Source organism: Lissotriton helveticus, chromosome 8 (genome assembly GCF_964261635.1).
Source record: "Lissotriton helveticus chromosome 8, aLisHel1.1, whole genome shotgun sequence".
NCBI lineage: Eukaryota > Metazoa > Chordata > Amphibia > Caudata > Salamandridae > Lissotriton > Lissotriton helveticus.
Genome location: NC_136069.1, coordinates 1227004734 through 1227029183, shown reverse-complemented (window position 1 = coordinate 1227029183; position 24450 = coordinate 1227004734). Strand labels below are relative to the sequence as shown.

The window sequence follows — 24450 nt, the reverse complement described above, 5'->3', positions numbered from 1 at the left end:
ATTGCGCAGGGGGGTGGCCTGCTGCAGCTTGAGTGACAGTCCACACACTCAGGCTGCAGCAGACCGTAGTGCGCAGTCTCGCTGGGGAACTTACAGTGCGCATGCTTGAGAAAGTTGGCAACTTTCTCAAGCATGCGCACTGTAAGTTCCCCAGTGGGACCCAGGGGTGCTTCACCGTGCTGTTCGCCTGCCACAGCCCGGGTTTCCTAAGGGCGACAGGGCGAGCAGCAAATGTGCCCCCCTAGCCAATCCTGGCGCTGCATGCAGCGCCAGGATTGGCTGGTCCACCGGCGCAGCATCCCATTGGATGCCGCGCGTGGGGGTGGCCCGGCATTCGTCTCAGGAGCAGCAAGCCTAGGAGGACGGGTCGGTGGCGGTGCCCAATCGTGTAGCCTGCTTCTGTTCCTGTGTGTAGGCGCCAACGGACCCGAGGCGGCGCGGACCTGGTCAGGTAGGATCTGTTATTTTTTTCATTTTAAAGCTCCCCCCCCAACCCTGCGAGACACCCCCCCCTCCCGCGAGCCACGACTGTTAACCAGGCAATATTACGTGAAAAATCCCATCAAGGTCAGTATGGTAATGGCGCAAAGCATGGACTCTTCATTGGGCAGCAAACTCCCGTTTACATCGGAATCGAGATGACCGGCCAGACTGGGTAGCAAACCTAGCCCTGACAGAATAGTTTAAACTTAAGCTACGCTAATACTTAAGTGGACACATCCGTCTTTAAGTGTGCAGGGGTGCTCTGCCCAAAGTAATATTTAAGAAAAATAAATCCAAACGCTTAAATTAAAGCATACTTTTAAAAAGATGTTGGTCGGAATATTTCACACCTTGTTTTTCAGCACTGCGTTGGCTGCATATCCTTATTGTTGTGCCGTATTTTACCTTGGTGTATGATTTATTACCTACTAACCCTTTTGCTAAAATACTACATAAAACCGCAGCAAACGTGACACCCAGTTGAGGTAATAAATCGAAGCTGCAAGGCCATACAGGTGAGAAAGCGGAATATTAGTGTCAGTGTGCAGTGTAATTGGAAGTACTGCAGGTGCATGGATATACTCTTGAAAATATTTTAAGCGCCAATCCCCTCCTACAAGTTGCTGCTCAGAATAGAAGCAGGCAATGTGCAGGCCTTGCTGAATATGCCACGGTTTCTGACAATTGCAAGGGGACAAGTTGCCATATTTCAGTGGGCCCTAACCTCTTGGCAGGTACACAGAGCACACCTTGTGAAAAGAGTGGGTGGATGTTTTTGATCCATGTGCACCCTTGACTTGTGCCTGATTTCAAAGCCATGTACTTCAACATGGCTAATGTCCATCTCGGTGGCCATGTTTAGGTCACCAAATACTTCATAAGTACCTGAGTATGAGAGACAGTGGAGGATTAGGGGCTATTTAATACATGTCCTGGGGCCCAGTTCCACTTTTCAGGTATTGGGTGACCTGGGAACTGAGAGGTTAAATCACAGGAGGGGATGGGAAAGATTGGAAATTATGGGAAGGAAGGCGCATTTATCATGTGGAGGACAAAAGAAAAGTAACTGAGACCTCGAAACAATAAGGGAGTGGAAGGATGAAAAATAATGAAACAGGAAAAAAAAAAGAAAAACAAGCAGTGGCTCTGTGTTGAGTAATGTAGTCTTTTTAAACCATACTGCTCACGGTTCACAGGATATAAGCAATACACCGTGATACTGGTCCCCCCAGGGATCTGTAGTGGTGCTTAAAGTTTCAGTAAAAAACACTCTTGATTTCTGAATAATAAGTATAAAAGTATTAAGGTAGCCATGTTGTTCTACTTACATTTCATATGCTTTACTTAATCTTGCATCCATATGAGGGTTTGCTTTTTCCAGGAAGGTACTTTTTTTCCAGGCAGCATATCACTCTTGTGCATAATTTGAATTGAGCCGCATCCAGGTATATGCAGCAGGGCACAACTGGGTTGTAGCTGAAGGCAGTGTGGGTGTCTCAGTGGGATAGTATGGTGTTCATTGGGGGATGTGGCACTACGCCAGAGCTGCCGAATTTCGTTCTGAGGAACCAGGTTCAGCCTTCATGAACAGTCCACCAGACCACTCTCCTGGATTCCTGGAGTGCCTCTGACTTCGTTCTGTTTCTTTACTTTTTGTGACTGTTGGTCCTGCGGGGAAACATTTTCAATTTATGTTGTCTTGTTTACTGGGAGCATTGCTTTTATTTTCCTTTAGTGTAATAGGCTGGCTGGTGAAGTGCACTTCCCATAGTGTGCAGTCGCTTCAATTTGCCTTTAGGTGACTACCTGGCTTGATGGTGGTTTTCTATTTGATTTCATGTAACTCCTTGTCTTGATGAGTGCATTGGTTTTAGTTTGTTTGAGGTAACTGCTTCACATGCTGGTTTCATCACACAGCTGACACCCACCCTGAGAAAGCCAGAGCTGCCCTGTTAGTGGTATCCACACCAGTGCGCTTAGGTTCCTTACAGCTCCTTCACTTGAAGTGGGTTACCACCTACCGGGTACTTTTTGTATCCTGCTTGTACCAAGTCAGATCCAGACCCAGACCAGTCCCCACAGTTGCTCCGGATTAGGGGACATTGTCATGTCATCTCAGGCGCGTTGTAAAGACTCCCAGTGAGCTGAGGACTCTTTTGGCTCAAGAACCAACTAGCTGGAGACCCTTCTGGTTGTTTAAAGATTTAAGATCAGCCAGTAACTCAGTCTTGAGCTGGGTGGGTGACCTCGATTACAAAGTGGCTGTGCCAGATGTCCCATTAAACCCTTTTTGCCTGTCTCCCCTTCAGACGCAGAGGGCATAAAACTGGGGGGTGCTCAACCCTGCCAAAAAACTGAGGGGTGACCCTAAGAGCACAGCTGCCATCCAATCAGGGGTGGGATGCTTTGGTGTGCTGGTCTGGTTTTCTGGGTGCATTGGCTCAAGTTTTTCCCATGTAATTGATTGGGTGTCTCTTGGTAAGTTGCTTTTATGTGAATGTCTGACTTATGACTGCGCATTCCTTTCAGTGGGCACTTGCTTCAGTTTACTTTTTGAGTCACTGTCTAGTTTGCTGGATGTATTGCTTTCATTTTTCTTTGATTAAACTGTTTGACTTGCTTGGTGCTTTTATGTTGGTGCCTGCATGCTGAAGTGTACTCTTCTTCAGTTTAAATGTATGTGACTGGCCTGTTGACTAGCACCCTGCTTTCAAAGTGAAGGTTCACAGGTTCACACTTGCTTTAGTTTACTTTTGTATGGTTGACTGCATGCCCTGTTTTGCTGGATGCATTGCTTTAAGTTACTACTTGATGCATTGCTTTCAGTTTGCTTTCAAGTAATTGCCTCTCATTTTCCTAATGCTTTGTGAAGGCTGTTTCCCAACTGCTGTTCAACTTCTTCTACTCTTAGAGCTGAGATTTTCATGAAAGTCTTATAGTCTGAATTCAGCACCTGAGCGTAATAGGACGAAATTTATGAAACTCTGTGGTTATACTGAATAAGCAGCTACCTATGTTATGTCATCTATTAATGTAATAACTGCACTTTCACAATTGCTTTATTAACCTTCCTGCTTTCTCAAATTTGCTTGAAAATGCACGATTTTTCTTCTTTTTTTTTCAAAATTTTCTTGTGGGGGTAACCACCACAAAACCCCCCTTTTGGGGTTCGGGCTCGCTCGCTGCGCTCACTCGCTACGGTGCTGTATGCAAATCACTTTGTGCCCCACCACTTTGAAATGTCACCCACCGCCCCTGTGTTTTACCCCTGCTCTTTCTCTTTATTGCTGATCGAAAGTCCTCCACAGTGTGCGGTCAAAACAATGCTGCAATCCTCTTTTGGTACAAGGATAGTATGGTCACTCTACTAACTTAATCTTGCACAGATCTCATGTTGATCACCTCTGCTGGGTGTAGAGCTGTTAGAGAGCAGCCTGGGTATCCAGCTCCTGGCCAGATTCATCCACAACCTTCAGGATAGGGTCCAAGGTCTACATCTCTGCAAAACCAATGCTGACACCCTCCCAGCATTATCTTCTCTATGCAGTCTTTGAGAATGTGATGTAAATGAGAACATACCTATTTTATCATACAGCTGCCCCAGAGGATGTTTTTTGGCCACCATGTCTGGCGCAGTATCGTCTGCAGAATCCATTTCACCAGTGAGGTGTACAATATCTGCCTCCAAGTTTTCGGTGTCACTCTCTATTGAGCCTTCCCCCGAACCTCTTCCTCACACAGAGGCTTCACACCCAGACTTCATTGCCTCCCATCCCATGACATGCAATTGAGTTGTGTGCCAGTTTAAATACAAAATACAGTAGTAATGTCAGCATTCAGCATTGAAACCTTATTCTGAGCATTGGTCAGACACATGAGGGAATGATAAGCTAGTATATTTGCCAAATATTTAGTATCCTGACATCCATCGCTTAGATCCCGGCTCATAAAACAACAATCCAGTCTGCTTTATTTACCATTGGGTGGAGATAAAAGAACAAAAGGATTTACTCTTCTAATTTTTGGATGCTTTCCTCAGATCTCTCCTTGTCCAGCTTTTCAAGGAAGGTGAATAACTATAACAAAAGTCTGTGCACTTGGCCCAAGCCTCAGCCACACCCGATATCACACAATCAAAATCCCCTACCCAAACCATAAAATAATCTAAACCTTGAGAACCTCAGGACATATCTATCACATTGGGTGCATAGACATTTAGAACACACTATTCCCCACCACCCAGCAATCATACAACACAACATATCTGCTATCTTGTTGTTGGACAACCTTCAGTACTTAACATGTTGCTTTAGGAGCTTGATGCAACACATGTTATTTATTTTTACATTTTGTGTGATATGGGTAATAAATTGATAAGTTGGATTTCTTCAGGCGTGTAAGGCTCTGTCTTGTTTTTGAGGGTTTCTTTCTTGTTTTAAGGGTTTCTGTCTTGTTTTGAGGGTTTCAGAGAAGATCTGTTGTGTAGTGAAGGGGCTGACTATGTCGAAAAGTTGTATGAATGTTGTGCTGTTGAAAGATTTCAGGATGATTGAGAGGCAGATGATATCCTTGTAGGTGTAGTGTTTATGGTTTGTTGTTTCAGTGTTGTGTAGATGACGTTTGCTACTAAAGAGTAATAGCAGTATACAACAGCAGACCTGTTTTTGAGTAAGTGCAGTACAATATTTAATCACAGCCACGACCTTGCAGTCTTGTTCTGTCTATAGCAGTCACCCCAAAATCCTGATCGCCTTCTAGTCATCAATTGGTAGGTACATCAGAGGTGTGTTGCAGACAAGTTTAAGGAGTTTTTTAGTGTGTCAAGAGAATGTGTACGTTGTCTGTGGGAGAATGGTGATGCAGAAAGTAATTGTCTTTACAGATCTATTCAACTATGTAAGTGCAAAAATGTTTTTGATTGTCCGTGTTGGATGGAATATGTCCCCTAAATGAAGGCTGTAATTGGAAAATGACCTATCAGTACTGAAATATTAGAGGGAGCCAGATCAGTGCCATTGTTTATCTTCAATGAAATGTTAATGGTAGCTCAGCAGATCATGTTTTCTGGGTTGGGGGGTCTGCTGAGAATTGATATCCTGAGGTAGTGGTTACATATTTGGTTGCCAGATGTGTTTGTTCTTATCAGTGATTTGCTCGGACATGGTGTTGCTATCTCCCCGGCAGTCTACCGACGAGGTTCAAGGTCTTTGTTGTGTAATAAAGCTGAGAAAGTGGCAGGTAAAGAGTTCCATGGAAGTGAGGGTTAGTAGTTCTTCACGAGTGCAGTTCAATGCTGTTTTGTGCAATAGAGTCCCAATCCATCTTTGTCTTTTCAGATGACATGTTTGACATAGTGGCTTGTCAGGACAAGATCCTCCAAAATGTCTGTGGGTATAGTGGTAAGACATATCTTGGTGAGGGATAGTGTGTTGAATCTGAGCCAGGATATGACCTATTATGTAATCTGAGTGAAGGGCTGTGACGTGTATGCCTATCATAAAGAGGTCTATTGCTTTTTCAGCAGGTGGCTTATGTGTGGTTATCAGTGGGATGTGGATACGTTTACGGATTTCTAAGGGTGGCACGTATGCATGAAATGTTTGTGGGATTGAGTGTGAAGATGTAGGGCAGTGTGTTTTGCTAAGGCACATGGTGGTCACTTACCTGAACTGCCAGATGCAGACAGTCCATCCTTTGACTCCCTCCAGGCCCTAAAAGGACCATTCAGTCATCACACTTGTCTTCATTCAACCTTTGTTTCCGATGTCGGGGTGCAGAATCCTCTGAGGAAGGTTGCAAGGGGTGGTTTACATGCCAATGGGAACCCAATGGTTGTTCATTACTCGCACTTACAGCATGGTTTTTTTGTTGTTTTTTTTCTTTTTCTCATTCTGCAATAGAGTGTATCTGAAGTTATCGGGGACCCGCTTCTCAGCTGTCCGGACCTTCACCACCCCTGGTGCTGGGGAGTCTCACTATGTGTACTTACAAAGTCGGGTCCCCTTATATTCATGACACTTTCAATACTTTTATTTCGAAGTGGGGGAGCTGACCACCTTGGCCACTCTCACAAGCATCATGCTTGTGTACATATTGCCATTGCATAATCATTGGAAATGAGTAGGGCTTAGCATGTTAGTATGTTCAATCTCCCAATTAGTTTGCAAACTGTGAATCCTCCCAAATCTCCCAATAGTTGTATTTCCTACTGGGTTTCCCTTTCCTATCCCACTTATTTACTCTGTTTATGGAAGCCACCCATTCTAAGTGCGTAGGGGAAACCGGTCTTATCCACTTAATGCAGAGTTCCCTTCGCGCAAGCAGAATCAACATAAACAACAAGTTCTCTTCTTTCCTTGTTAAGGGTTTTACTCCCTCTTGCCGGCAGACCCCAAAAATAACAAGATCCATTCTTACTATGAGTGGTCTTCTCAGTACCGCTTCTAGGATTTTACTCACTTCCTGCCAGAAACCACCGAGCTGGGGGCACTGCCAGAACATGTGCACATCGTCCGCCCTTGGTAGGCCACATTTGGGGCAGGATTTCGTGTTACTGCCACTGAATTGGGATAGACGCTTTGGCGTCCAGTAGGCTCTGTGGGAAGTAAATAGGTGATTTCTCCTTAGAGTAGCATGTTTCACAATGGACCAACATTTGCTCATAGATTCTTGCCACAAATGTTGAAGGTCCAACGATGGCAGATCTTTTCCTCAGGTATTCTCCGGAATCGACAGGTCCTCCTCCTTGGCTCCAATCAGTGCCCAATACCATAATGCAATTTCTTTTCTCTTTGGGGAATTCTGCAGCATTGAAGCTGCTAGGATTTTATTTCCACTGCACTTCTCCTTCAGAGTTTTTGCCCAACCAGAAAGTTGATAAAACTTGAATTTTGAAAGGGATGCATTTGTGCTTGTACATAGAGACTCCCAATTTATTACAGTGTTCTTAACCAATACTTGGCCCCATATTTCATAACCTGATGATTTTAGTGGTTTTGCCAAACTGTCTTTAAGACACTCCGGAGTTCCTGGAGAGTCCCATATAGGTGCAAACTCACTATAATAAGGAATATCCAGAGTACTCCTGATCTGATACCACAGTTCCGCAGCTGATTCCAAAGTCTTCAATTTTATTTTTTTGAAGTACTTCGGGTGACCGAATTTGTACAAATAGTGGCCAATATTATTGGTCGTTGCTGTCGTTGCTTTAAGATGACCCGGGTACAGATCTTGTTTACCTAAGAGGACCCTAATATGCTGAAATTGAAAGGCTCTATAGTATTCAACTAGGTCGGGACTAGCAATTCCTCCTTCCAGTTTTTTTCTCTGCAATTTCCCCCATGCAATGCGAGGGCTTTTAAATGCCCAAATGAAACTTGACAGTTCACCCTGGATTTTCTTTAGAGTATCTCTATTAAATTCTAGAGGGATAGCACTAAATATAAATGTGAATTTCGGGAGGATGGCCATTTTAATTAGGTTAGATCTACCTAAAAATGTTAAAGGAAGACCTCCCCATGCCTTCAGTAGTTTTCTTACTTCCGCTGTTATCCTGTCTAGGTTTATCTTTGCTATTTTATCTACAGCATGGTTTTCTTTGAGAAAGGAGCTTCTCTTTTGTACTCTAGCAGTTGTTACTTGGTTTGGGCTTTACGGAATTGCATTTTAAAGGTTGTTAGATGTTTTATGTTTTCCACACTCATGCTGATGTTGTGTCAAAATGCGATTTTGCACTTTAGAATGCCATCATAAATGTCAAGGAATTCTGATGCACACATATGCACCATTTTTTCTTTCGGTACCTAGTTAATACTTCAAAAATGCATATTGCAGCTCTCCACCACTGAATCTGTTTCTCAAGATCAATTACCTACTTGTTTTCCATATGATCTTATTAAGGTCACCACATCTAAAACAAAGGGCATTTTGTTTCAGATCAGACCCCATGATGCATGTAACAACAATTTAGAACTGTTCCACCCCTGGTATATCCAAACTAACCTTTAAATGCCACAATGACTACCAAATAACAATAGTCTCAGACGTGTCTCCTTAAAAACTGGCTTACCCATTGTTCCCTAAAAGAATCCTTTCCTCAGCCGAGACACTGTTTTTTTTCTTCTTACACTGAAAGAACGCAAACTTTCTTACAGGGAAAAAACCGTAATATAACAGTTTGCCATAAACAGACATTTCAGCTACACATTAGTACATAGTCCAGTTCTTGCATATCAACCTCCATGTTTAGCCAACTTATGTGATACTCTGAAGGCATTGAAACTTTATACCTTGGCTGAGGAAGTTAACACTGACTCCGTGCCTGGCATCTCTGCTCATTATGATGCTAATAGCCCACCCTCCTGCACTCCCCCATCTCGTCATTGGCACCCACACACTCAGCGGGACATGATCTGGGCAGCATAATCTCGGCAAATCAAGGCAGTCAGGACCAGATGGAAGAAAGCTACTAAGTGACTCACACAGAAATCCTGTTAAGGACCAAAGTCACAGTTCTCATGGAAGTCACCAAAACCCATTAGCATAGCCTTGCTCTTGTCACCCATACCACAGGTATACTGACTCCCTGCAGAAGGACTTGATCACTCATAGGCTTAATTCACATCCCTATCAAATTGGATTGGTCAGACTATTACTTAATTCCTTTTAAAATCCAGAGCTTCACGCACACTTCACATGCTGATTGAAGACGGAAAGGGTATCCGGAAGATCTCCAGACCTCAAACACATTGACAGCAAGCATTGACAAATTCAACAGGTCTGTCTTTAATATGCTAACAAAGGCAAACACAATCGTGCATGAATGCCATCAGACGGTTAATGTGTCTCTGTGCCAGCAGTCTCAGTCTGTGGCGCCGGTTCCTGTTATAAAGCAGGAGATTATAGGCACACAAGATTGTTGTTTAAGAACATATCAAACCCCCTTTGTAGAACCATTTTTGGACTGTTTTGCATTGAGACTTGAGCTTTAGAGGTTTGACAGTTAGGGGAAATAAATAGCAATGTACGCAGAGGGTACTCCTGCTTTGGTTAATGAAGCAAATCCCTAAATGTAGGACCTGTACTAGTGGGGATGGATAAACAGTTGTATCTGGCTAATCAGAGCTAGTCTTAAATGTATTTAATGTTGAACGCCTTTTGAATGTTGGAGTAGGCTCAAGGTATTCAATATTTATTTTGTTCGCCCTCGATGAGACTTCATTTCTTCCATGAATGGACATTGTACACACTCAGGCCACCCAAACACTGTGGCAAAGAGGGTGAGAACGCCATCCTGTTGGGAATGCTCACTGCCACTAGGGCAATATAGCTTATTGAACTGATAATGGGAAAGAACCCTGCAACTACCATATACATTGAGATGAATGTAGCATTCAATAGGTCTTTTTACAAGGAATATGTTGGTGACCCTACTGTAGCTGATACTATAACTCTGACTAGGACACGGGGAAGCAATGTGATAGGAGCAGCAGCCTTCATCGCATTCAGAGGATTTTGAGTAAGCAGATCCTAAACTGGCAATCCCACAAGTCTCCATGGTGTAGCTAAGCCACATGCAAAATGCCCTAGCCCCTTATCGAAGTATTTAAGCCTCCACGCTTCAAAAATTACTTGGTGTTAGTAAGGCATGTAAAGGACAATCAAATAAGTTGTGGTGGTTAAATCTGTAACCTGTACGTAACAAAACTTTGTGCTAAAATCAACAGCAATACCTTATATATAGTAGCTTTACCAGTTGTAAGTTCTTTTGAAAAGTACACTGCATTCATTGTATACCTCCAGAATTAGCACAGTGTATGCATTTAAAGCAAAACAGGCTAATGGTTAATAAATTAAAACAACCCATGGTTGCTGCGTGTCTTCTAGCAATGCATCACTGTATATCTAACACTAGCTGTACCGAATAGGCAAGGTGTAAAGCACTATTGTATGCGCTGTGCCGAACAACACACAAAAGGTCATGCGAATTTTGAAGCCAGGATTATAATAACAACTAAACAGTACGTGGGCATGTAACTGGACTTTACTTTCTATTAATATTAACTTATGAGTGTTTGTTGTCAAAAATCTCATAATTTCAACATTAGTTGTTTTCTAAAAAGTATTAATATTCACTTTTTTATCTTCTAGATTGGAAGCGAGCTATCTTCGTTCAGCTGGTCCCAGGGAGATGGAGAGGGACTCAGGTACTGCATTGGCATTTTTGTATAGTTAATGAATATGTTGAGGACTGTTAGTAGTAGCAGAAAGTACATCCTTCAAAGCCATAGAAAAACAAATATATTCAGCATACTATGAATTGTAAAACTCCTTTTTGGATGCATGTCAAATTAGAAAGCTCAATTTAGCTGTAATGTTGGTCCTGATTAGATCTGGTTAGTGGCAGCTTGAGCTATTTCCGGAGCTCACTCATAGCAAAATAAGGGATTTCATACAATCTCAAGAGGGGCTTGTTGTTTTGATCTGGTCAATGACAGATATTTCTTTGGGATTTTGCATTGATGCTGCAGAGAATGAAAAGGAGCCAGTCTCCACCATTGCTGCCCTCATTCTCAAACGTTGCAACGGCTAACACATGCAAACACAGGCATGCACAAATTCATGATGGCTATTTGCGCCATGTCTCTACGCAACCTATGTCCTTATGAATAATCCTATGTCCATGCCCTGTGTTTTGACCCTCGAGTTTACAGTGTTGCTACAGTAAGCTTGTCTAATAAAAACAACAGGATACAGCCATAGAAGGGACATAAAGAGGCATATTACACAGCATGACCGAGCATATCAAGACCAGACAAGTAGGTTTTATCAGTGCTTGTTAACGTTTTGTGATAGTGGATAAGAAGCTTATTTGATAAGACATGTGCAACGTTTGCTGTTGTGTGAGTAGCTAATTTAAAGCATTTCACTGGGAAATCGTGTGGCTGATTAGTTTTTAGGCACCTCTAAGGATAGGCCTGCTTTTCTTGCTTCATGTTTTTTTTTTTTTTAAATCATCGTGTGGCTCTTCATGATAAATCATCTTAATATATTAAATAATTATATTTTAGCATGTTTAGCCATTAAATTGTGCTAATATGGCTTATTGGAAACTTCAAACAAATAGTTGCTCCGAACCCCATTAAAATAATCCTACACGTTTACGGAATTAGTCCGAAAAATGTTTTAAAAAGATTACTGAATATGAACATGAGAATAATGAGTACCAACTAAAACAAATCAGTTGAAAAACATTAACACAAAATCTGAGTTTGTACTTTTAATAACTGCAAAGTCAACAAGAGTGAATGACGTAAAGAGTTTTAGGTCGAAGCCCACCAGACAGCGCATCTGTCTGGATTGCTTACGATTCTTTAAAAAAATATATTTTTATTGAGGTTTATAGGAAGATAACAGAACTCCTCCCCCAACAAAGTGGATTGCTTACGAATCTTGTGGGCATTCTGCAAGCTTCCCTGGGAATGCATTTCGCCCATTGCTTACAGTGACTTTATGGTTTTTAACTCACATTTGATTGCTTTCTGTTTGATAGATTTATGTGTTTTAGGCTGTCCAGCTCGAGTTCGTCCCTCCTATGAGCATATCCTGTTTACTGTATCCTTCTGAGAACTCGCTTTCTATAAACAGGCCTTTAAATCTTGTTCTAATCACATCAAATTTGCTGTGCATTCAGAGACAGAGGTAAAATGTCGGGCTCTGTATTCCAAGGGAGCTTGGTGTTGTGTTTACTTTTCTTTCACTGACTTCAAAGTGAGATAATTTATGTGACAATCCTTCCTGATGAGTACCCAATGTACAGGGTATAGGATGTTATGTTTTTCTAGCACACTACAAAAATGAACTGTGCTGTTATTTCAGAATACGACAGAATTAGGAAAGTAGAAATGAAGCACACTTTTACTGTAATTCTGAAGTGTGGTGGAAACAAATATTCTAATATGATCAAAAACACATCAATACACTAGGTGTTTACATTTCCACACATTATTGTTTGTGGGCAGTAAAACGGTATGTCTGTGCAAATACAATGGTCATTTCATTTGGAAATTAGTTGTCTGTAATGGCACTGCTCTACCACACCATTCATACTCCACATTACGCCATTCCACTTTACAATACTCCACTCTACAACACTCCACTCTAGACCACTCCACTCTATACCCTTCCACTCTACGCCAAGCAACTCCATTCTACAACACTCCACTCTGTGACATGTCACTCTACTCTGGGCCCCTCCACTATAAGACACTATATGACAGATCACGCCACTCCACTCTTCCTTACGCCCCTCCACTCCATGCCCCTCTACTCCACACCACTCAACTACAATCTACCCCACTGCACACCCATCTACCCCAACCCAATCTACTCCACTCCAATCTACCCCACTCCACTTCTGTACAATCTACCTCAGTCTACTTCACTCCAATCTACCCCACTCCACTCCACCAAATCTACCCCACTCCAAACTACCCCACTCCAAACTACCACACTCCAAACTACCACACTCCAATCTACCTCACTCAACTCCAGTCGACTCCACTCCAATCGTCACCTCTCCAATCCACCCCACTCCATCTACACCAAATTACCCCATTCCACTCCAGTCTATCCCACTACACTCCAATCTACACCACTCCACTCTAATCTATCCCACGTAACTGCAGTGTACCCCATTCAAGTACACTCTAATCTATCCTATTCTACTCCACTAGAATCTACCCACCTCCAGTGTACCTCACTCTACCTCTCTACGATCTACCCCATTCTACTCCTCTCTGCCCCAATCTACCTCACTCCACTCTACCTCAATCCCCTCCACTCTACCGCAATCTACCCGTCTCCATGCTACTCCAATCTACCCCATTCCACTCTATCCCAGTTTGCCCTCCTCCAATATACCTAAATCTACCCTACCCCACACCGCTAACTTTTAGCCATGCTGAAAAGCAGTCACACTGGTGTGCAACATGGCTAAAACACATTGCAAAAGCCAATAGCTCTTGCTTAGTCATGACGTATTTGCTTTGTCAATGCTTTTTATCTAAGTCAAACCCTGCATGATGTAGCAATGTGGCAATTTGCTAATAAATAGCAAAATCTGGACTTTTGTAAAAAATAAATGCAAATTTTACAAAAGCCCCTCAAAACCTTCATTAAACCCTTTGTTTAACCTTCCATTTATTGATTCTGCGCTGCCCCGCTGGCCAGTGTTAGAAAGGCGAACCCGGGGGAGGCAGAAGGTGTCTGACTGACCACCCCTAGGTCTACCCCTCCTTCAGAGAAGGGACCGAGCAATGTCGAGAGGCCTCCGACGGGAGGGCCCTCTCCTAGAATCGTACAGCAGAGTAACCACACCACTACAAATATACACCACACGTAGATAGAGTTTTCAATCTTTATCGGGCAATAAGTATTGTTTCAATATACACAGCAGATCCAGAGATCTGGAAAGTCTCGTGGCAAGGGGCAAGGTAGCGGGACAGTCTTATAGATGGTCGGTTGCACTGGGACCCTACGCACAGCTCTCAATCCTCGAGCTGGGGGCTTCCGGAAGGTGGGGCCGCGGCAGCGCCAGCAGGCTCCAGGATGGTTCAGCGAGCGTGGACCGCGGCAGCGCCAGCAGGCTCCCAGATGATTCAGCGAGTGTGGACCGCGGCAGCGCCAGCAGGCTCCAAGATGATTCAGCGAGTGTGGACTGCGGCAGCGCCAGCAGGTTCTGAGATGGTTCAGCGAGTGTGGACCGCGGCAGCGCCAGCAGGCTCCAAGATGATTCAGCGAGTGTGGACCGCGGCAGCGCCAGCAGGTTCCGAGATGGTTCAGCGAGTGTGGACCGCGGCAGCGCCAGCAGGCTCCAAGATGATTCAGCGAGTGTGGACTGCGGCAGCGCCAGCAGGTTCTGAGATGGTTCAGCGAGTGTGGACCGCGGCAGCGCCAGCAGGCTCCAAGATGATTCAGCGAGTGTGGACCGCGGCAGCGCCAGCAGGTTCCGAGATGGTTCAGCGAGTGTGGACCGCGGCAGCGCCAGCAGGCTCCAAGATGGTTACAGCAAAGATGGACCTCGGCAGCGCCAGCAGGCTCCAAGATGGTTACAGCAAAGATGGACCGCGGCAGCGCCAGCAGGTTCCAGATAGAGCAGCAAGGGGAGTTCGTCTCAGGGTCAGCCGCGACAGCGTCAACAGGGCTTCTCGACTCCGGGATACAACTGCCGTCCTACTCCGGGGCTGGCCCAGATATAGGTCTGGAGTCCTTTGATGTCCGGACCCTCTCGCCTGGGGGTTAGAGGGGCCGGGATGATGGTGTCCAGACACCCAGCAGGGGGGTGGAGCCGGAGCCCAGGGAGGCCGGAGGGTGATCGAAACCAGGCATCCGGGGATGGTTGGAGAGCCATCGAAACTCCCCTCTCCTTGTCTCTGGTGGAGTGGCCACTCTACCACCCGGAGGGTTCTTGGTGCCTCGATGGCGGGCTCGCTGGGGCCGTAGCCGCGGCTGGTCTGGGACCACGTGTCTGTGACGTGATGGGCCCAAGATGGCGTCGGGCCTGGAATGAGGGTCCGGGGTGGGCACCGGACCGGTAATGCTGGGGCGGCCCGAGGGGGCCGTGTCAGTGGTTGTGGGCCGCCGGGTGGCGGATCTGGTGGTTTGGAGGGCGTGCAGAGGTGTGCCCGAGGCCGACCCGGGCTGGATGGAGGGCCGATGTCGTCCGGGGCCCGCCATGCGGGAGGGGTAGGACCACGCCACAAGGCCGGGTCCAACACGCGTCCCCCCCAGCTGAAGGCAGGGGAGAGTCACCCATCTTCTTGGGGATTCTCCTCGCCAAAGCGGAAGAATCTGGAGAGGCCGTCAGCGTTGGCGTGGTCGTTGCCAGGGCGATGTTCCACGGTGAAGTTCATCCCTTGGAGGGAGATGGACCAACGTAGCAACTTCGGGTTCTCGCCCCGCATCTGCATCAACCACCGCAGGGGCCGGTGGTCGGTCTGTACTCGGAAGTGGGTGCCGAAGAGGTAGGGCCGGAGCTTCTTTAGGGCCCATACGACGGCGAATGCTTCCCTCTCGATGGTGCTCCATCGTTGTTCTCGGGCCAGCAGGCGCCGGCTGATGAAGGCCACAGGAAGGTCAACTCCGTCAGAGTTCATTTGGGACAGTACGGCCCCAATGCCGTGTTCCGAGGCGTCAGTTTGGACGATGAACTCTCGGCTGTAGTCGGGGGCCTGGAGCACCGGGGCGGTGCACATGGCAGTCTTTAGTGTCTTAAAGGCTACTTGGCACTCGGGGGTCCAGTGCACCTTCGGGGGTAGTCTCTTGGAGGTTAGTTCTGTGAGGGGCCCCACAATGCTCCCATAGTTCTTTATGAACCGCCGATAGTATCCAGTGAGCCCCAGGAAGGCTCGGACGGCGGTCTGGGTGACGGGGGGCTCCCAGGCCTGGATGGCGTCGATCTTGGGTTGAAGGGGAGCCACTTGGCCGCTCCCCACTTGGTGTCCCAGATAGGTCACGGACCCTTGACCGATCTGGCACTTGCTGGCTTTTATTGTTAGTCCGGCCCGTTGGAGGACCGTCAGGACCTTCCAGAGGTGGGTCAGGTGCTCGTCCCAACAGAGGCTATACACCGCAATATCGTCCAGATAGGCGGCACTGAACTCTTCCAGCCCTGCCAGCACCCGATTCACTAGTCTCTGGAAGGTGGCCGGAGCATTCTTCATGCCGAAGGGCATCACGTTGAAGTGGAAGTGGCCATCGGGGGTCGAGAAAGCGGATCGTTCTTGTGCCCCGGGCGTGAGGCCGATTTGCCAGTATCCGGCCGTGAGGTCGAATGTGCTGAGGTACCTGGCGGCTCCCAGGCGATCAATCAGTTCATCCGCTCGGGGAATGGGATGGGCGTCGGTCCTGGTGACGGCATTCAGTCCCCGGTAGTCGACACAGAACCGCAGCTCCGGGGACACCCCGGGGGCGGCAGCCTTAGGGACCAGGACGACGGGACTGGCCCATGGACTGTCTGAAGGTTCGACTACCCCTAGGGCTAGCATCTTGGAAACTTTGGCTTGGATGCAGACCCGGACTCGGTCGGGGACTCGGTAGGCTCGGTGCCGCACGGGCGGACTGTCCCCGGTGTCGACGTCGTGAACACACCACTGGGTGACTCCGGGGGTGAGGGAAAATAAGTTTGCAAATTGACCCAACAGTTCTTGGCAGTCCTGGCGCTGTTTGGGTGTCAGCGCGGGAGAGAGGGAGACTCCCTCGACGGAGCCATCTTTCTCAGAGGTGCTCAGGAGGTCTGGTAGAGGCTCGGAGTCGTCCTCTGCTCCGTCATCGGTAGCCAAGAACAGGCTCAGTTCGGTGCGGACAAAGTGGGGCTTGAGCCGGTTGGTGTGCAGGACCCGGAGGGGGTTCCGGGGGGACGCCATGTCCACTAGGTAGGTGACGGGGCTCTTGCGCTCCACCACTTTGAAGGGCCCCGTCCATCTGTCCTGGAGGGCGCCGGGGTCGACCGGGGACATGACCCAGACCTGCTGGCCCGGCTCGAATTCAATGGACGAGGCATTTTCATCATACCAGCGCTTCATCTCCTCTTGACTGGCCTTCAGGTTGGTTTCGGCCAGTTCCCGGAACTTCCGAGTCTGGTTGCGGAGAGTCAAGAGGTATCGGAAAACATCGGGCGGAGTATCGGAGGCAGCCAGCTCCCAGCCTTCCTTGACCAGGCTGAGGGGGCCTCGCACCGGGTGTCCATATAATAGTTCAAAGGGGCTGAACCCCAGGGACTTCTGGGGTACCTCCCGGTAGGCGAACAGGAGGCATGGCAGCAGAACATCCCATTTGCGCCGGAGGGGCTCTTTTAGGCCCTTGATCATTCCTTTCAGGGTCCTATTAAATCGCTCCACTAGTCCATTCTCTTGAGGGTGATACGGGGTGGTGAACTTATACGCGACCCCGCACTGTTGCCACAGGGACCGCATATATTTAGATATAAAGTTTGTGCCCCGATCACTGACGACCTCTCGGGGGAAGCCGACTCGGGAGAAGATCCCCATTAGCGCCCGACCCACTACGGGGGCTGTGATAGTCCGGAGGGGGATAGCTTCTGGGTAGCGGGTGGCATGGTCCACCAGGACGAGGATGAAGCGGAGCCCCTGGGAGGTTGGAGGATCCAGGGGCCCCACGATGTCGATCCCTACTCGCTCGAAGGGAGTGGTCACCACGGGAAACGGTTGGAGTGGGGCCTTGATTTTCCCCCCACTCTTTCCGCTGGCTTGGCAGGTCGGACAGGTTCGGCAGTGGTTGCACACATCGCGGCGCATCTTCGGCCAATAAAAGTGGGTCACCAGGCGGCTGTAGCTTTTGTCCTGCCCCAGGTGCCCGGCGAGGGGCACATCATGTGCCAGGTTTAAGAGAAAGTCTCTGAAGTGGAGGGGGACGACTAGCACTCGGCCGGCCCCCAGCTCGGCGATCTTTTGTTCACTGTACAGGAGGTCCTGGTCCCAATAGACCCAGTGGGACCCCGAGGAGTCTCCTGTGGCTTGCGTGGCGGCTTGTTGTCGGAGTCCCTCAAGGGAAGGACATGTCTTTTGTTCCTGACGGAACTGCTCACGGGTGGGGCCCCCTTCTTGGCGCCACTGGGCTAGTTCGGGAAGGGGCCCGAGCTCGGGAAGTTCTTCATGGCTGGGGCCCTGCGGCCCCAGTTCGGGTTCGGCCGTGGCAGTGGCGGGGGGCGGAGGTGCCGGCCATTCAGGTTCTTCAGGCAGCTTGTCTTCGGTTGGGACGGCGTCCCGGGTGGACATGGATCGGGTCGTTACGCAAGCCCATTCAGGAAGGCCTAGCATCCCCAGATGCTCTCTTCGCTCGATCTGTGCCCAGGGGGAACTTTCCAGGTCGTTCCCTAGGAGGCAGTCCACCGGGGCATCATCTCGGACGGTGACTTGCAGCAGGCCGGACACTCCTCCCCACTCGAAGGGGATGCGGGCCATCTGGCACAGGCTCTCGGAATTGTCCGCTGACCGGACAGGGCACAGAACGTGGGGCAAGATTTGTTCTGGGGTCACCAGATGGCAGCGGACGGCGGTTATGCTGGCCCCCGTGTCACGGAGAGCCTCGGCCCGGCGTCCGTTGATGGTGACCCACTGGCGGTACTTCTGGGTGTTGATCGGAATCTGGTCTCGGGGGATCATGTCTTTGTCGCCCAGGGAGGCGAGGCACATGGCCGCGGACTCCCATTCTTCTGGTTCCATAGGGACCTCTTCTTCTTCGTCCTTTTCTGCGCTCAGAGCAGCTGCAGTGATTTGACGACCGGGGGGCCCGGTGGTGCCGGGCCGCTGGTTCATGGGGCAGAGAGGATCATTGGCATAGTGACCCAGCCACTGGCATCTGTGGCACGTAACGTTGGGGCGTGGCCCCGGTCGGGCTGGATGGGCCCCCCTCGGGCTGGCGGCTGGTGTAGAGGAGGCGGGCGAAGACCCCGGCGGAAGGTCTCGACCTCGGCTGATGCCAGACCCGCCGCCTCGCGACCGGTGGTTCCCCGGGGACCCTCGTCCGTATTCTCCTGTGGTGTTCCGGTGGACGCGGTTGCTCGCCCACCGATCTGCTTCGACCGCTAGCTTCCGCGGCTCGGTCAACTTGCTGTCGAGGAGGTGCTGTCGTAGTTCAATGAAGTAGTTGTTGGAGAGGTGCTCCCATAACATCAGGTCGACCAACTGCTGGTAGGTAGTGACCTGACTGCCTTTGACCCACCCCTCGAAGGCTCTGCTAAAAAAGTTCACATATTCTACCCAAGTGGTACTGGGGATTTTTTTACAGTCTCGGAACCTCTGCCGGTACATTTCGGGGGTGAGTCCGTAGCGCGTGAGTAGGGCCGTTTTCATGTGTTCATAGGAGGTCATTTCGGTGTCAGGGAGTTCCAGCAGGGCTTCTCTCCCTTCGTTGACGAACTTTCCCCACAGGCCGGCGCCCCAATCCTTCAGGGGCACCCGATGGGCGGTCATGGCCACCTCGTAGGCTTTGAACCATTGTTGGATATCATCGTTCTTGTAGTATTCTTTGACTACATCTTTCGGTAGGTGAACCTTGGTGTCCACGGGAGGGGCCGCGGTCTTGGCCCCGGCCGCGCTATCTTCGTTGATCTTGGCCTTGATTTCTAGTTCTCTCAGGTCTCGTTCGTGTTCATAGGCTAGTCGTTTTTCTTCGAGGTCACGTTGTCTCCGTTTCTCTTCTAGATCCCCCTCCAGCCGTAGTTGCTCGAGGGCTATCTTTTTCTCCGCTAGCTGGAGTTCTCCGTCTAGCCGGAGTCGTGCAAGTTCCACTTCGTGTAGCCGGTTGCGCTCTCGTTCTCGAGCGTCTTCATAGATGAGGTCCGCGTTTAGTGTTGCGGTTCTTTCCCCTGTCGGGGGTGCACTGGTTTCCTGTTGTCCGTTCGGGCCATTCTCCTCTTGGGGTGGTCTGTCTCGGGTTTCCACCCAGGCTTGTAGGGCCGATTTGAAGTCCTCTTTTGTGCTCAGGCCAGTGGTAGCGATACCCATGTCTTTACAGAATTGTTTTAGTTCTTTGTGGCTGTATTCTCCTATCTTCTCTTTCTGGAATTCGGCAGGTAGGTTGGTTTGTTGGGTCGTCATGGTCTCTGTGTGTTTTTCCGTCGTAGCGGGTAGATCACTCTCTGTACGATTTTGCGTTGGCTCGGATCGCAGCGCCTGCCACCAATGTTAGAAAGGCGAACCCGGGGGAGGCAGAAGGTGTCTGACTGACCACCCCTAGGTCTACCCCTCCTTCAGAGAAGGGACCGAGCGATGTCGAGAGGCCTCCGACGGGAGGGCCCTCTTCTAGAATCGTACAGCAGAGTAACCACACCACTACAAATATACACCACACGTAGATAGAGTTTTCAATCTTTATCGGGCAATAAGTATTGTTTCAATATACACAGCAGATCCAGAGATCTGGAAAGTCTCGTGGCAAGAGGCAAGGTAGCGGGACAGTCTTATAGATGGTCGGTTGCACTGGGACCCTACGCACAGCTCTCAATCCTCGAGCTGGGGGGTTCCGGAAGGTGGGGCCGCGGCAGCGCCAGCAGGCTCCAGGATGGTTCAGCGAGCGTGGACCGCGGCAGCGCCAGCAGGCTCCCAGATGATTCAGCGAGTGTGGACCGCGGCAGCGCCAGCAGGCTCCAAGATGATTCAGCGAGTGTGGACCGCGGCAGCGCCAGCAGGTTCTGAGATGGTTCAGCGAGTGTGGACCGCGGCAGCGCCAGCAGGCTCCAAGATGATTCAGTGGGTGTGGACCGCGGCAGCGCCAGCAGGTTCCGAGATGGTTCAGCGAGTGTGGACCGCGGCAGCGCCAGCAGGTTCCGAGATGGTTCAGCGAGTGTGGACCGCGGCAGCGCCAGCAGGTTCCGAGATGGTTCAGCGAGTGTGGACCGCGGCAGCGCCAGCAGGCTCCAAGATGGTTACAGCAAAGATGGACCGCGGCAGCGCCAGCAGGCTCCAAGATGGTTACAGCAAAGATGGACCGCGGCAGCGCCAGCAGGTTCCAGGTAGAGCAGCAAGGGGAGTTCGTCTCAGGGTCAGCCGCGACAGCGTCAGCAGGGCTTCTCGACTCCGGGATACAACTGCCGTCCTACCCAGATATAGGTCTGGAGTCCTTTGATGTCCGGACCCTCTCGCCTGGGGGTCAGAGGGGCCGGGATGATGGTGTCCAGACGCCCAGCAGGGGGGTAGAGCCGGAGCCCAGGGAGGCCGGAGGGTGATCGAAACCAGGCATCCGGGGATGGTTGGAGAGCCATCGAAACTCCCCTCTCCTTGTCTCTGGTGGAGTGGCCACTCTACCACCCGGAGGGTTCTTGGTGCCTCGATGGCGGGCTCGCTGGGGCCGTAGCCGCGGCTGGTCCGGGACCACGTGTCTGTGACGTGATGGGCCCAAGATGGCGTCGGGCCTGGAATGAGGGTCCGGGGTGGGCACCGGACCGGTGATGCTGGGGCGGCCCGAGGGGGCCGTGTCAGTGGTTGTGGGCCGCCGGGTGGCGGATCTGGTGGTTTGGAGGGCGTGCAGAGGTGTGCCCGAGGCCGACCCGGGCTGGATGGAGGGCCGATGTCATCCGGGGCCCGCCATGCGGGAGGGGTAGGACCATGCCACGAGGCCGGGTCCAACAGCCAGTAAAAGTAGGCTTGGTAGGAGAGAGGTGCTTTCCTACTCTCTTGGCTTCCACAGCCTGGAGCAAAACAAAAAGACTGCAGAAGACCAGAACTAAACAGGTATGTTAATGTTCCGGCCTTCTCTGGCAGTTTTTGGCCCCTACACCTTGGCACTTATCTACGTCCACCAATCACTCCCTCCCCAGCCTGATGCCTTAACCCCCTCTCCTCCTCCTCCTCCACCCTGCCCAAGCACTCATCACCCACAGTTAGTGTAAAATACATGCTACTGGAGAGAGCAGTTACTTTAGTCCCCTCTGCCCTCCTTACACCTTACTTTGAGGTGGGCAGAAGGGGCTAAAGTAACAGCTCCCTCCAGCACCATGTATTTAATTGCTGGGCAGCATGGCAGCAGCGTGGTGACAGAGAGTGCAGCTTTAAACTTTAAATCTGTACTCTCTTTTTCTCCAAACATTATTCTTCCAACTCTGTCATGCCCTGCAGTACTGGTTTGCTTGGCCCACATCTGAGCCACACTGTTTTTGGGACAGGTGCGTTTAGTACCTCTTACAAAAATGCTGCAAAATTTCCTTTTTTGTGTCGCAATATTTTTATTTTGAGACCACAACATTTGGCAAACCAGACTGCAGAAACCTGAGGGGGGTGGGGGTCTACTAAGTGTGAGCTGGGGAACGAGCTGCAGGAGTTTGTGTAAAAAGAATGCTACAAAGTAAAGATAAGTGAAAGGCAAGAGTACTCTTCCCTTTATCAGTATCTATTCTCTTTCACAAGAGGTGTCGGCTTCATTTTGGCTGGGAAATATGCACCCCAGCCGTCTCATGTGGTTAATGTAATGTGGCAGGCTTGTGAAGTGGTGTTTAAGGTTCACACCGAGCCTGCTATTCCCGATTCGTTTCGCCCACGGTCATGTGGGTGCCGGCATAAATAAATGGGTGGGGCTACTGGTAGACAGTCCCACACCAGCTCTTTTCCAGAGTGTGTGCGGCTCCTCATTCATGTCTCGTGCTGCCCATGCAGCATGCATTGGGTCCCGACCAGCTGCTGGGCTAAGAACACAACAAAGACGAGCGACTGGATCCACGCCCTCATCACAGCACTCTGCCTCATCTGGTTCGCTGCACTCGCCGGCATCCCCCACGGCGAGAGACAGTGCGACTCTGCCCTCCCGGCCACACCAAATCGTAGTAAGGCTCACAGGAGGCCGCCCCGCACAACACGGCCCACTGCTTGCACTTCTTTCCTACTTGCTTAGTATCATGTGCTTGGTGAGTACAACTTTTGGAACTTTAAGGGCCCAGAGAATAGCCCAGGCTCACACCACTGCCCCATATCAGCCCACCACGCGATGACCACCAATCACTAGTGAATGTTAGCTGCTAAAACAAAGGAAAGAGGAGGAGAGGAAAATCTGCAGATAAAGACCCTTCTTGTGCACCTAGCATCCCCTGGGCTGCGATCCTCAGGCACATCCCACATGGCCAGCAGAAGTCACTCAGATCCCTTGGTACACCTGCCCACACTCTGCCAGGCTCCGTGACACAGCATATATCACCACCACCGGGAATACAACAGGAAACACCTCCTTTGCCTCTCGTCCTGGGAAAGCAGCGTAATGTGCCACCACACAGCCCGTATCGCCACCTCCTGTCGCAACCAAGACAGACAGCAAAGACCAGGTAAGGAACTATACCACCACTACTGCCTGTGGATCTCTGTCTCCACCTCTGCCTCTGACACTACTAGGACAGACACCAAGCATCTGTGTACATGACATCCCTAACCATAATCAAAACTTTAGTTGTCTCTGGTGCGCCATCCTCCCAAGACGCCAAGTAAGTAACATGGCTGGACCGTCTCTAAGCATACTTTGCAGCAGTTGGACTCGATATGGACAGGTGAGGACCTATGTGCCTTCATCTCATGGGTGCCACTATTCACAAACTAGCCAAGAATGTTCTCAAAGCCGGCCCTCCATTCACCTACACTACGGTCAAGACGGCCCTCACCGCTCATTTTGCACCTCTAGTCAATCCTGACTATTAGCCTTTCCTACTCAGACAAGCCGGACAGACTCCTGAAGAGTCAGTTGATGAATTCTATGTCAGACTCTGCGAGCTGGCAACCACCTTTACCCTCAACGATGAGCAGGATGAACTCTGTGTTCAAATCATCTGGAGGTGTGCATCAGCAAAACTACGTGAACAGATTTTACAGGCGCCCCCACATGGCGATGGACGACAATCTCACCATTGGCAGATCGAAGGAGCTGTCAAAATCGTGAGCCACCCATATGGAACCCACACTCCAGCAGGCCAGCAAGGTCGGACCCGTCAACCAAGTAAGTGCCCCCCTCCCCTCAAAGCAATTAAAGCCACCCCAAGATGCTGCAAGCTGCCAAACCATGCAGGTGGTGTGGAGGCACCACCCCACACGAGGGAGACTGGCCAGCAAAAGATAGAATATACTCAGTGTGCAGCACAATGAACCACAACGCCAGAGTCTGTCAGTCAACACATGTAACAAATGGGCCCAAGAAGAAGACAGCTTGTCGGGTAGACAATGAGTCCGTACAAGCGAAGGACAACAAAATGAATGATGACGAGTCAGAAGGTACGGTTTGCGTCTTTCGCGTTGTGTTGCCAAACCAAGGTTGCACCCGCCATGGCTCTGTTGCCAAGTCTTAGTCGTTGGACAACCATTGGTGGCGCTTATTGACAGAGCGGTCTCCATCAACATCCTACCCCTGTCACTGCATGAAGGGATGGCCTTACCACTGGCACTGTGTGCTACCACCACAAGGCTTTATGCTTACAAC

At 49.6% G+C, this 24450-nt stretch overlaps 1 protein-coding gene across 13 annotated transcripts in view; it reads left to right on the top strand.

The window, feature by feature from the left end:
• The window catches only part of INPP4A (inositol polyphosphate-4-phosphatase type I A), a 1031799-nt gene that overhangs the window by 398187 nt on the left and 609162 nt on the right, over nt 1–24450 (top strand). For all 13 annotated transcript variants that reach the window (XM_078658189.1, XM_078658185.1, XM_078658188.1 and 10 more), the window contains one exon: nt 10633–10688. The gene's annotated coding sequence lies outside the window, so the exon portion shown is untranslated. The remainder of the gene's footprint in view (nt 1–10632; nt 10689–24450) is intronic.